Here is a 14,916-nt window from a genome sequence, read left to right as displayed (position 1 = left end):
TCTCAAGTATGAATAGGAGAAAAAATAAAAAGCCAGAATGGAGAAAAATAACATCATCCTGGCTTTCATCATAAAGCAAATGAAGAATCAAGGCATTTCAAACTAGAATCAAGTACAACAATAGACAACAAAGCTAGGCATACAAATAGTATTATTGGAGCATTATTACGAAACAATACTGATATGCTTAAGGCTACAGATGTAATAGCATGATGTGATAAAGCCATAAGGGAGCAATTTAGAGATTATAGGATGAAAAATTATAGGTAGTACATTTGAAAACTGACTGGATTGGTCTAACATTGTCAATTTCTGTTGTAGCAAATGTTAAATATCTCTAATATATCACAAATGTTTATAGTTTTATTCACAATAGCATAAAAAGGGAATCCAGAGAATGTTTATCAACTGGTAAGTGAATAAATGGACCATTACAAACTCATAATGGGTTAGTACTCAATAATACTTGTTTGGAAAAAAATCACTTATTTGTTGGCCATGGGAGCTTGAACCCAGGGCCTCGGAGCTATCCCTGATCTTTTTTACTCAGGGGTAGAGCTCCTACCACTTTGAGCCGTAGCTTTGCTTCCAGTTTCCTGGTGGTTAACTGGAGATAAGAGTCTCATTGACTTTCTTGCCCAGGCTGACTTTGAACTGGAATTCTCACATCTTGGCCTCTTGAGTAGCTAGTTTTACAGGCATAAGCTGTTAGTGCCTGGCAAGAATCACTTTCAAAATGTTCCTGATAGCGGGGCACTGGAACTAGGCTTTGAACTGAGTGCCACATGCTTAACTCCTCTGGCACTCTCCCACCTGTGTCACATTTCCAGCTTTTGGCTGGTTAATTGGAGACAGTCTAGAAGACTTTTCTGCTCAGACTGGCTTTGAACCTTGATCCTCTCAGAGAGCCTTTTATGTAGCAAGGACCACAAGCCTGAGCAGCTTGGCTGGAAGAGTCACTTTTAAAATAGCCCACACTGATTGTTTCAGAACTAGTCTGACATGTAGTTGCCTCTGGGAATGACTGACAGAACATACCAGAGTCACTGAGTGTGGATGATGATAAGCCCTCTGGGCAGCGAAGGGCACACATTTGTATCACATCACATTTCCCCTTCCATGTGTTTCCTCCCTCATCTGACTGGGTGCTGTTTCAGGCATTTCTGTTGTCCCTTGTCGTTTGGCTGACAGTCCCCTGTGACACAGCCAGAGAGCCAAGGGTATTGCAAAGGCATTCAGCGTGGATGCTTCCCTGCTTCACCCATGTCTCACATCACCCAGAGCGGGAGGGAGCCATAGACTTGGAATCGGAGGGTTGAACTTGTATTAAGGACACTAAACATATTCAGTTAAATAACCTTCTCTACTAGTCTGTTGCTACCTTATTTGTTCCCCGCCCCCCGTGTTTTCTCTCCTCTAGACCTTCTTCTTTTCATGATTTTTATCATGCTTTGAGGTTTTGTTTGTCTACTTTTAGATGTTTATTTTTGGATTTCTCTTGCTGTTAGCCGTAATCACTGTTAATTGAATCTTGTCCAGCTTGCTTGCTTGCTTGCTTGCTTTTTCTTTTCTTTTCTTTTTTTTTTTTTGTGGGCCATGGAGCTTGAACTTAGCCTGCGTGTTGTCCTTGAGGTCTTCAGTTCAAGGCTACCACCCTACCCTTGAGCCAAACACCACTTCACGTTTTCTAGAGATTAATTAGAGGTAAGAGTCTCAGGTCCTTTTGTGCCCAGGCTGGATTTGAACCTTGATCCTCAGATCTCAGCCTCCTGAGTAGCTAGGATTACTGGAGTGAGCCACTGGCCCCCTTTTCTTGTTCATTTTTCTTGATGCTAAGTAGTGACTTCATATCGCTTGAGACAATGTCTGGTATGTAGCAAATTTTTGTCACTTGAAAATAATATACAAGGACTGAAGGTGTGACTCGGTATGCCTGCCTAGCAAGTCTAAGGCTCTGAGTTCAAACCCCAAGTAGTATAAGGAAAATCAAAGTGGACCAAATATCATCTGACACAATAATTTGTAAAAGTCTCTTCCTCCTCCTGCCAAACTTCCCAGCTTCCATAAGCACATATGCTCTTCGAATAGCAACATGGTAACCTTGCTATGCTGGTTGCAGAGAGCACTGGAAGAGAGCCATCCCTGTTGAATCTAAGTAATGGGCATTGCTGCAATGCAGGCTACGTGGATCAGAGAGGAGGTGAATTTTCCGAGGATTCCTATACCCAGATGATCCACTCAGTGGAGCATGCTTCGAGTTAGCAAGAGCTGGCTTTGTAATGAATCAGGACGATCCACTCAGCAAAGCAGCATGCTTCCTGTTAGCACAGCTAGCCTTGTAATGATGATCTGCTGATAATCACTTCTTCAGGAGCTGACTCCTGCAGACTCTGCTCAAGGTAACTATTATTCATGAAAGAAAACACATCTCCCTCTGTGGACCAGGAGAGGCCCCTGGTCTTTTCACAGTTGCAGGCTCTGTTCTGTCATCAGATCTACCTGCGGCTCTTTTTCCCTGGACTGTAGCCCCTTGTTCCCATCCTTCATGCCCTACCCTCTGCTCAGATACATTCTACTCTTTCTTTAGGTCCCAAGCTAATGGTCACTCATCTAAGGATGAGTGACATCTAGGGATGAGAAAACATCTAGGGATGTTTCCTGGGCTCCCCCAGCACAAGTGGCTCTCCATGTACCCCGTATTTCTCTTTCTTCACACCACAGGGCTGATCGCCTGGGTTCTTTGATGGGGACTGGGATGGCACAAGTAAACTCCACTGAGGATTCTTGTCTGCCTTCTTTTCTATTGGCTCTTGCAAGCGAGAGGTTCATCTATCATCGCCTAAAAGACTGATCATGGCTTCTCCCAGGCCATAGAGAATGAGTCTCTTGTGGTCCATTTCTCTTGATTTGGAAAAATAAAGAAAAATGACACCAGGGTTTGTTGCATTTCTTAGTCTGAAACTTGTATATAACAGAGGTCATATATGTAAGTTTAATGAATGCAAGGCATATACAAGGACAGCTAGATGTTTTTGTGACCCAGGAAAGAACATATATATATATATATATATATATATATATATATATATATATATATATATATACTGAGATAACCCAATAGTCAATCCTTGTATAGCCCCATGGAAATCTTAGGGCTCTATATAATGACATTAACACGTAGAGGGGAAATGATCTGTGCACAGTTACATAGAGGAGTGAGCATTGTGTGGGTGAAAAGGCACAATTAATATTATGTTTGGAGATGTGAAGGCTTTTCCTTTACTTTTAAAGAGGAAGCCCTGCCTCTCCATTCAAATCTTTTTTTTTATTGTAATATGTAGAGGGGTTACAGTTCTATTTGCCAGATAGTAGGTTTATTACTTCTTGCACATTAATACCCCTTCTCATGTTTTTGTCCCCATTTCCCTCCCCCCGGTCCCTCCCCTCATCTTGTTCTCCCCCCCTTCCCTTTCCTATTTCTTAACCTTCAACCTTTGTCTACCCAGTGAGCTGCTTTGCCCCCTAGGTAGAGGGTGCGGATGTCCGCTCCTCACACTGCAGGCTATGTCCCTTGAGTATTACATACTTGATTTTCCAGAGTTTGGACTTTCTCTGAGCTCTTGTCTTTTCTATTCTTTTCATAGTACTTTCCATGGTTTGCCATCCATTCATCTGTTCTAAATCAACCCAGAGTTCTGCTCTTCCAGAAGAAACTTAAGATCTTAAACACTGGGGAAAAAAATACAACAATTCATCTGATATATTGTATATATGCTTGATTGGTTATTTGAAATTGGATAGGGAAGGGAGGAAAACAACATGAGCGGCGGGGGGTGGGGGGTGGGGAGAGAAATGGGGACCATGACATGAGAAAGGGTATCAATGTATGTGAAATAATGCACCTTCTATCTGATGAATATAATGTAACCCTTCTATTAATTACAATAAAAATATATGGAAAAAATACAACACTTCTAAAAACTCTTTCAGCACCCTACTGTCCATTGCTATTCATAATTCTTATACTGGGTGAGCAAATGCAATCATGATATTCAATATGCAGTATTGAATGATAAACCAAGTAACCCCTGGGCAGGGGCAAGAGGGGAAAGTGGGAGAAAGTGAAAGAAGAGATGACATTATCCAAGAAATTTTGCTGTCGTTCTCTGGCTTGTGGAATTGTGACCCCTTTGTACACTCTTTCATAATAAGAAACAAAAGTTCTTATATTTAAATGAGTGTATCTTTAAAACAAAGCAACATATCTGGCTTTTTTTTTCCTTTGGTCAGTCCTGGGGCTTGAATTCTGGGCCTGGGCTGTCCCTGAGCTCTTCAGCTCAAGGCTACCACCCTACCCCTTGAGCCACAGTGTTACTTCCTGTTTTCTAGTGGTTAATTGGAGATAAGAGACTCACAGTCTTTAGTGCCTGAGCTGGCTTTGAACCATGATCATCAGATCTCAGCCTCCTGAGTAGCTAGAATTACAGGTGTGAGCCACGACTTCCAGCCATTCCAGCTTTTTATCATTCTCAATATACGATATCATAGCTTGCCAAGGCAAGCTTTTCCTGAGGTTTACATCTTAATGCTATTATATTTCATTTTTTATTGCCATTGCTGTTATTAACAATACATCTTTCTTATGTATGGACAAGGTGATGGGTACTGATGAAGCATAAAATTAGGTTCCAGTTGTTGCTTGTCTATGAATTGTGTGCATAATATATACATCAATTAGTGTTTCCCAAAATTTACTCATGGGACACAGCAAATAATTACCGATTACAAAGACATATGCTTTAGAAGACAAGGCATTTGAGTAGTTGGGAAGTGCTCCAGCTTAGTGATTAAGAAACTAATGTGGTCTTTTCAGAGCACTGAGTTGAGTTGAATATGATTATTATAAAAATGAATTTAAATGAAACCTGACTTATAAATGTATATATATTCAACCTACGTGTGGATATTAATAGACCGTGAAAGATCTCAAGAATAATGAATGAATGAATAGATATTAATAGACCGTGAAAGATCTCAAGAATAATGAATGAATGAATAGATATCACTCTAATTGGTAATGTTTACATTTTAAAATAAAATCTTGAGATGGCTCCATAATGCAATAGATAGCACAATAAACTTACAAAATATGTAGTAAAGAAAAATTGGGAAAGCTGAACCTTGGTGGCTCACACTTATAATTCTGGCTACTCAGGAGACCCAAGCCCTGAGAATCATGACTCAGAGCCATCAGAAGCAGAGGAATCTATAGACTCTTAGCTTCAAACAGTTAAAACGTGGAAGTTGATGTGTAGTTAAGTGCTTGAGTGCCAGCTTGATGTGAAAAAGCCAAGCAAGAGCACAAAGTCCTGAGTTCAAGTCTCAGTACCAGAAAAAAATGGAGAGCCAAGAGCCTATGACCCATATCTACAATTCTATCAATTTAGGAGACAGACTTGGAACATCATGATATAAAACCAGCCCAGCTAGAAAAGTCTGAGAGACTCTATCCTCATTTAACTAGCAAATGTCACACTAGAGCTGCAGCTCAAGTGGAAGGGTATCAAATGGGAAAAAGCTAGCTGAGTGCCTAAGGCCCTGCATTCAAGCTCCAGTAATGGCACACACAAAAAATAAAGAACAGAAAAAACAGAAAAAAAGAATATTTGGGTCAAATTGTAATTAGAATTTAGAACCAAAAGTTTTTTCTATGAATTCCTATAAATTTCTACTCGCATAATAAAGTACATGTACACATACACCTTTGTATAAAACAACATGGAACATGAAACTAGATAACTCCTTTGTCTTGAGAACATTTCCATGATTAACTATTGCTAACACATTCATTTAAAAACCATGATCTCTATTCTTTTTAACACATATTATTTGTTTCCTAAGGACATAAAGAAAGAGAGAAGCAATTCTTAATATACTTCTATAGAAGCAATTCTTAATATACTTGTATAGCACAATAAATCAAGTAATGAAGAAAGCAGGAAAAAGTAACAATAGTATTTCTACAGATACAAGAAATAAAAGGCTTAGGACCCAAAGCTACTGACCTCTGGATTCCATTTTTCCATAGATACACGTTACAAAACCACATTGCCTGTGTGCGCATTCTCTTGGAGCATGTCAGTGTGTTGACAGGTATGCATACATTCTGCTGCTGATGCAGTGTCTTCAGCCTCGTGATTACAAAGAGCTTGTTGATGTCACTCTGAAATGGCTGTGTTGAAGGGGTGTATGACCTTTGTGCTGTGCTGGTACACCTTCTAAGATTCCATTTCTGTCTCATAGACGGGCCCAGTAGTCATGTTCAGACTTCTAGCTCCCTGTATCTCCCTCGCTGTTGGTATCTAGAATAAGGACAGATGACATTTGGCAAGTCTCCAGGACAGGGCTAATCTTTGGAGGCGAGCCTTTGAATCAATAAATGTTCCATTACTTGGATTAGTGATGATTACTGATGTGCTTTCCATATCACTTGCCATCTTCAAAGCCTGAAGTCCTCTTGGCCGCCTCTCCTCCACGCCCTGGGGCACCTCCTTCCTCAGTGGTAGCCCTTTGATCAGTACTCCATTTTTTTAAACTATTGCTAATTACCATTAGTAGCTATGCGTTCATGGCCACTTTTCCAATGTTTGGCTTGTTTTATATTTCTAAAAACTTAACATACGAATGGTAAGATAAACAGCACAGTACAGGATAAATGTAAACGCATGCAACAACCCCCTGTGTGATGGTGTCTTAATGACGGGATCCTGCCTTCTCTTAGCCCCCACCAGGAAAGCTCTCAAGTGTGGAGGTTAGGTATGGTGGGAGATTAGGAAAATAAGGAAATGATATTGGTGTGTGTGTGTATGTGTGTGTGTGTGTGTGTGTGTGTGTGCAGCACACAAACTCCTAAATTCTGTCTGATCAGGTATAGCCAGTTGTTTTTTTAAAAAAGAGAGGATTATATCCTTTTTCTTCTCCTTCTACAATCTGCTACTTGGACATGGATGCAATGGCAGAAACTTCATTGTTGCTCTTCTCTTGTGTGAGAGAGGTAAAGTATTTATCTTGCTCCAGTCATATCTGAATAGTCTCGGTTACGTACAGTCATATTTAATCTTTTTTTCTCTTTTGTGCTGATACTGGGGCTTAAATTCAGGGCCTGGACACTGTATCTACTTTTCTCTCAAGATTGATATTCTATCACTTGAGTAACAGCTCCACTTCTGGCTTTTGGTGGTTAAATAGAGATAAAGATCTGGTGGACTTTTCGGCCTGCATTGGCTTTGAACCAAGGGCCTCAGAGCTCAGCCTCCTAAGTAGCTAAGATTACAAGTGTGATCCACTGACAAATCTAATCTTCAGTGATACAGACAGACTCTACTTGTACTTAAAGTTACTTATTTATACACATATGCATGCATAAAATATTTGTAAATATACAAAACAAGCTGGTAACCTTTTGTGTCTGTGAGTATGAATTATAAATGATTTTGAACAGGAAAGCTATGCACTCCTTTGCACTTTAAATATGTTGGTAATTGGGGCAGGCAGCATGGTAGTGTGCTTGCTTCGCATGCACAAAACCCTGGGTTCGATTCCTTGGTACCACATGTAGAAAAAGCCAGAAGTGGTTCTGTGGCTAAAGTAGAACACTAGCCTTGAGAAAGCCCCAGGACAGTGCCCAGGCCCTGAGTTCGACCCTCAGGAATGGAAAAAATAAATAAGTAAATAAATGTTGGCAATAAGCAATATTTTCAGGAAGAATTAAAATTTCTATATTTATATTTTTATGATGAGAACAGTTTGACTAATAGTTCCTTAAAATTAAAATGTTAGATAACTCCCTTACTTATTTTAGAATTCTCCAAGATAAATGTCACATCGATGGAACAGCCACAAATCCATCTACTTTTCAATGCCTCCAGCATCATCTAGAAAGGCTGCTCTTTCTTCTACTGTTAATATTTCCACCCTTTTAAAAACAGGCTTAATCCTTCTTCTAATCTGAGCCATTTGAGAGGAGGCTCCACTAAATAATGAACTGAATAATGGACTTATGGAGATAAGACAGACACAGCTGCCTTGACAATAAAATAGTTCTCCTCCAAAGAAGACGTCTCATGATTACTGATACTTGGTGTTTCCATGGTTACAGAGTAACTTCTATAAGAAATGATGTTGTGCTTGGCTTTAAGCCAGATTCATCTTGCCATGCTTGGAGGCCCCAAAAGTTCAGCAACTTCTGTCTGGTCTGAACATCACAATGCCGTGGCTTGTCGGAGGCCCTTCAAGTTGTGTTTAATTCCATGGATAACACAAAGAAACAAGGACAGGAGATATACAGAAAAGGGACAAGGCAACTGGTGCTGAAAGAAAACAAAGCAATGAGTGGAAGGTAGGATGGTGAAGATATAAGTTAACTATAAAGGTATAAATTCCAATATTACGCATAGGCAAGGGGCTTTGTAAAATGTTGTTAATATCAGGGCTAAGAAGTGTAAAATTGTTCTATTTACAAATTCTGCTTATAGCAAGTATTTAGTGCTATGTATACACATTCTATCTCTGGGTGCCAAGAAATGTTTAGACATTAAGAGGCAGATGGTTAGGACATTGGCTCCTGGGCTGTTAATTCTAGCTGTTACCTAATACTACATGGTCCCAAGAGGGAAAAAATGTATATCTATCCATCTACCTATCTATCTACTATCTATCTACCTATCTATCTATCCATCTATCTACATACTTTCTATGTATTCTATGCATATATATGCTTTTATATGTATGAACATATATTACATAGCATATGCATTTATATACACACACACATATACACAAAAGATAATCCTGAATATTGGAAAGTTGTCACTTGAGCCTGGATCACAAGCCCCAGAGTAGAACTCTTGTCAGGCTTAGTAACTACTTTTAAATTCAGTGTCTTTGAGGTTTTTTAATTATTATTTATTTATTATTATTATTGTTCCTGGGGCTTGAATTTAGGGGCTGAGCACTGTCCTTGAACAGTGCTCAAGGCTAGCACTCTGCCACTTGAGCCAAAGCACCACTTCTGGCTTTTTCTGTGTATGTGGTTCTGGTGAATCGAACCCAGGGCTTCATTCATGCTAGGTGAGCCCTCTACCACTAGGGTACACTCCCGGCCCCTGGTTTTTATTTTTAAATTTAAATTCACTTTTGTAAGAGAAAAGCATGATAAGAGCGAGAAAATAGTAAGCATGAAATTAATGTTCCTCATAATTCTAGATATCAGAGATAAACACTGTAGCCAATTCATTTTACATCATGTAGTCATCCTAACAATACCCACAATGTCATTGGGAAGGACCCCACATTTTACTTAATCAGTCCTAGGCTGATGACTTTGTAGTTAACAACTTTTCTCTGTTTTGTTTTTGTTTTTACTAGTCCTGTGGCTTGAACACAGGCCCTGGGCACTGTCCTTGAACGTTCTTAAAACTAGCACTCTACCACTTGAGCCATAGAACCACTTCCAGTTTTTTTTTGTATATGTGGTACCAATGAATTGAACCCAGAGCTTCATGAATGCTAGACAAGCACTCTACTACTAGACCACACTATTGTCCCCTTCTCTCTGCTTTAAATAATCTACAGGCGATAACTTTACGGATCATTATGTCCTTATTATCTTCCAGAAAAGTCACACAAACTCTGTCAACCAACAATACTATAAGACTATCTGCTTTCCTCTGCGATACTAACAACCTGAGAGGTTTATATGTTTGTATATGTATGTGTAGCTCTAGATGGTCTAATTCCAGATCTGGATCTGGATCAGACATTTTATTTATTTTTTAAGTGAATTGTTGCTTCACTTGTTAGGGGATTTTTTTCCATTATTTATCGCTGTCCAACAAATGACCACAGATGAGACAATACTCAATGTATTATTGTTCACAATTTCATGGATTTGGCATATGGGGAGGATTCAGCTAGCTGGTTCTTTCTTCCACATCATATTGACTTGAGTCTCTGGATGATGCAGAGCTGATAATAACTTAATAACTTAAATTGTGCAGTTAATGTATGTATCCTGGAACTAATAATATTAATAAGTGAAATTTCCCTTGGCAACCTCTAAGATGTGAGCTCTCTGCAGGCAGAGAACAGCCATATTCATCTCTGCTATTCTCATCATTTAAACTGGCCCTGGCCTCTGTAGACTTAGTTCACAGTACCAGCCAGGTCCACTGACAAGGTAAACAATAATTCTTTGTAAATTCACAGAGTTCAGTGACGACCACTGCCACCACTGAATTTCAGAACACCTCTATCATTCCCTCCCCAAGAAACTTTGTGCCCATATTTGTTCAGTTTTTCCCTCCACTTCACCCTTTTCCTGAGCAACTGACCTACTTCATGTATCTCAATGTGCCCATGATGGAAATTTCATATCCAGGAAATCCTATAATGTATGACCACCTGTGCCTGTCAAACCCTGCTTTCACCCAGCAGGGTCTGAGATCATTCTTATGAATACCTGGATTCGCACTTTGCTCTATTTCCATCACTGGAATTCCGTTGGATGGATTTGTATTCCGTTGTATGGAATCACCATGTTTTGTTTCTCTATCCACGAATGAATAGTTAAATCATTTTATGTTGGGGATGTTGTGGATGTTTCTATGAGTACTCACACATAAATTTTTATCTGACCGTAGATACTCATTGACTAGGCAAGTAGGAATGGAATTGTGTAGTTATATTCTAACTACACATTTTGAGAAACTACCAAATGTTTTACAAAGCAGCTGTACCATTTTACCTTCCCATCGGTGAAGTTACAAGTTACAATCTCTCTACATCTTGTCCAATACTTGTTATTGTATGTCCTAGTCCACTGGCTTTGTAAATATTGTAAAGACTGCACAGAACCCGATCCTACTTCTGTAAATCCTGAAGAGGGGGTGTCTGTTCTAAACCACATTTCCAGAAATAGATTAATTATTTTCCATGGAAGCTCAGAGCCTCGTACACCTTCCAGCTGTTGTATTCAAAGCTAAAATTCTAGTACTTTTGTAAAAATGTCACACTACTTAAAGCTTAGTGTGCATATGTGTCAGGGGAAATTAATTGTATCCAATGTCCAGGCTCCTCTCCTTGCACAGAAATAGAATTTTTTAGGGGGCCATAGCCAAAGAGGACATTTCCCACCATCCCTTGCAGTTAGAGGTAGTCAGATGACTAAATTCAAGTGAATGGCATGGGAAAAAAAAATGTTGTATGCTTTTAAACAGAAAACATGAGCTGATCCTTTACCTTTCTCTTCATCCTCAATTGGAAAGTAGGCACGATGGTAAAAGCTGGAGCCACCACCTTAGAGTACACCACAAGAGGTGGAGGCATCAGCATCTCAACCCTGAACTGTTAACACGGCCTTGAACCTGAGACATGAGTAACTTCCTTAGCTTAGAGTTCTATTCAGGTGCATGCTCTGTTTTACCAGCCAAAATGTGAACTTCCTAATGTCTAGATGAGATCTGTAGAAACATCTCCAGACATGAATATACTGACACAAAGAAAAGTAGGCTAATGGGATTTTAAACATGGGCCCCACATCTCCATTTTACAAATGAGGAACCTCAGGTCCTGGGCAAGGCTAACTACTTTACCTTGTCCTGCAGATAGTTGAAGAACCTGCATTTACATGAAGCCAGCCATCCCCTCCTCCAAGCCCAGATCCCTGTGATGCAAAGCAGAAAGGCCTTGGTGATGAGCACAGGCCTGTCTGCCCACTAGGACTGGAAGGGATCATTACACTGCAAGGTGGAAGAGCATTTCTTCCTCATGTGCTCACTGGGTTAAAGTGACATGTGGGGCAGCACAGAATCATCCGAGGAACACATGGGAATGAGCCAGCCAGGAAGCACAAACATGGAAATAAGATAAGCAGCTCTCAAGAGCTAGAGACCCAGGTCAGGAGCAGCCATGGCTGCACTCCAGGGATCGGATGGCTTTAGCTCAGTGCTCAGCTGCAATCTAGGTGGAAATGGGGGAGGGGGTGGAGTTGAGGGTCAGGTTCCAAGATGCTCTAAGATTGCTCTTCTCAAAGCGGCATCAGAAAAGCTGAGCTTGATCTTCTCCCAGCACAGGTTAGGTTCTCCTCCTCCTCCCCCTTCTTTTTCCTCCCCTCCCTCCCTCCCTCCCTCCTTTCCTTCCTTCCTCCCTCCCTCCCTCCCTCCTTTCCTTCCTTTTCTTCCTTCCTTCCTTCCTCCCTCCCTCCCTTCCTCCCTCCCTCCTTCCCTCCCTCCCTCCCTCCTTCCTTCCTTCCTTCCTTCCTTCTTTCTTTTCTAAGGGTTTAATAAAATGAACCTCACACCTAGGGATTTATCCACTCTTTTGCTGATCTGGATGTGAGGGGTGCAGCTAAATCCCTATACGCAGCAGGGACTCTGTCTCCTGGGGTGTTGCTTAAAATGTGGCTAAGCACAAGTGGAAAACATCGTCAGCACCCAGAATTAATCTCTACAAGTAATGGAAGAATTCGTTTCACAGTGTAAGATAAACGAATGCAAAGGATGCCCGGGTCAGATGTTCAGCTCACTTGCTGGTGGAAGGGGCCATCTCAGGGAAGAGCCCTGTGGGCCTGGAACACACTTTATGCCAGGCTGATAGCTCATGAGATTAGAAGGGTATTTTGGTAGTTTTTATTTTTAAAGTCTCTTTGATTACATGAGGATTTTTTTTGTTGTTGTTCATCTGGGCAACTGTTTACTGTTAGTGCATGGAAAGATTAAAAAATTCAATCTCTTCATTCTCTCTTTTTGCTCTTGAAAACAAAGTATATGATTTAAGTAAATATGAAATTAAAACATCTCGATCTTTAGAATCATTATGAAATAAGGCTGTTGTTTTGTTCCCACTCCCTTTATCCTTATTTTATTTTCTTTTATTTTGCCCTGACACTGTATTTTGTGCTTTGCATTTTCCCAAGTGTAATTCCCATCCATCCCCCCTGAAGTCACCAGCAGACCTTAGTAAATGTTGTTCTGTAACTCAGGATCAAGGGAGTCAGAGGAGAGCACATTTTTTTTCTGTAGCATCTAATGAAATGGGCAAAAATATTGCATTTCAAAAGGAAAAAAATCCGCACCAGCAATGGAGATTGGAAAAAGAGGAAAATTTTAGGTAAGCTCGAAAAGTTCTCTCATTTTGCTGACCACATCTACTTTCCAGAAAGAGAATGGAGGAAAGGTGAGTCAACACAACTCTGCTATGTTTCTTGAACTCACCTTGATGTGGAAAGGAGAGGGGATGAAGAGGCAAGGACTGTGGGGTGATGGAGGAGGGCCACACAGCTCAGAGTTCTTGGTCCCACTGCAGAGATAGGCTGAGGAAAGCAGGGTTGACAAGGCCCAAGCCATTCCCAAGGTCCCAGGCCAGTGAGGAGAACCAGGGTAGCTGATGGACCAGGCAGGCCCCTCTCTGACTAGAATCACTGGCCCTGGTGAAGGACACTGCTGGGACTCAGAAATCAACCCCAGAGTCAGATCCCAGTCCTCAGAGAAGTAATACAAAGTATTATCCTGCCCTCGGGTTGCTATCAATAGGGGTGATAGAAAGTTTTCAGGAGAAAAGCCAAGTCTACTGCAGTAGAACAGAGAGACTGAATAGTTATGTGGAAGTGCCCAAGATTAGCTTAAGTGAAACACAGTGGTCAAAGTTTAGTTGCTTGACACTGTCTTATCAGTTTAGTGCTCCTTGAGGTTCATAATCTCATCATGGGTAACTAGTCATCTCTGTGGAATATGATTGTGCATCTCCTGCAATCCAGCACTCAGAAGGCTGAACTAGGATGACTGAAAGTTCAAGACCAGTCTAGGCTACATAGTGGCATACTTTCTCAAAATTAAAAAAAAAAAACAATCCTGATTCCCCTCCTCTTTAATAGAGAAAAATAGGGAAAAAGAAAAACAATATAAATGCTGGACCACAGAACCGGATGCATTCTCATTCTCAGGACTAGAGAATTCTTCACGGCTCTGTGCACTGATTGGTTTCATTTTGTTCAACTCAGACTCATTTTGTGTTGTTTGGCCAATTGGGCCTTTCAAGTAGAGTAATGTATGGCTTAAAGTTAAATATTTCCCAGCAAATAGTTCTTTAAAATATACAGCATGATGGTGATTGAGAAGCTAATACAAAAAAATGGTGCCAGGTACCACAACAGTAACAGAACTTCACATTTTTCTGGGGTTTTGTTTTTTATCTTTTTCTTTTTATTAATGGAATGTGCTGGATGTCTAATTTTGTTCAGATGACTGCAGAACCTGGAAAAGCTGTTGCTGCTATCGATGCATAACATACTGCTATTATTGATCTTTTTATATAAATATAAATATATATATATATAATTTGAATTTTTGGAAACTTTAGCTGTGCTGTCAACTTTGGAAAAAAGTATCCCAGTTTACTGTGTTGAGTTGGCATTGTACAGAAATTAATAGCCATATTGGTCTAGAAACGTTAAACTTAATTTTTTTCATTTGTACAGAGGTAAACACACTATTAAATATGTAAGGTCTTATCTATGTGGGTTTGATTACAGAAACTAATAAAGTATTTTCTAAATAATAAAAAAAATATACAGCATGAGCTGAGCCCTGGTGGATCATGCCTATAATCATAGCTACTCAGGAGGCTATCACAATCTAGGAATTGTAGTTTGAAGCCAGGCAGGAAAGTCAGTGACACCCTTATCTCCAATAAAGTCCTAAAGAAACAAAAGCCAAAAGTGGAGCTGTGATGGTAGAGTGCTAGTCTTGAGCAAAAAAGCCCTGAGTTCAAGCTCCTAGACTGGCAGGCCCATGTGTGCCACACACACAATATGTATATATACACATAGGCACATATACACATATGTGTGTACATATATAT

Source organism: Megascapheus bottae, chromosome 3, assembly GCF_031878675.1.
Source record: "Megascapheus bottae isolate mThoBot1 chromosome 3, mThoBot2.hap1, whole genome shotgun sequence".
NCBI classification, from domain to species: Eukaryota; Metazoa; Chordata; class Mammalia; order Rodentia; family Geomyidae; genus Megascapheus; species Megascapheus bottae.
This window is presented reverse-complemented; position numbering follows the sequence as displayed.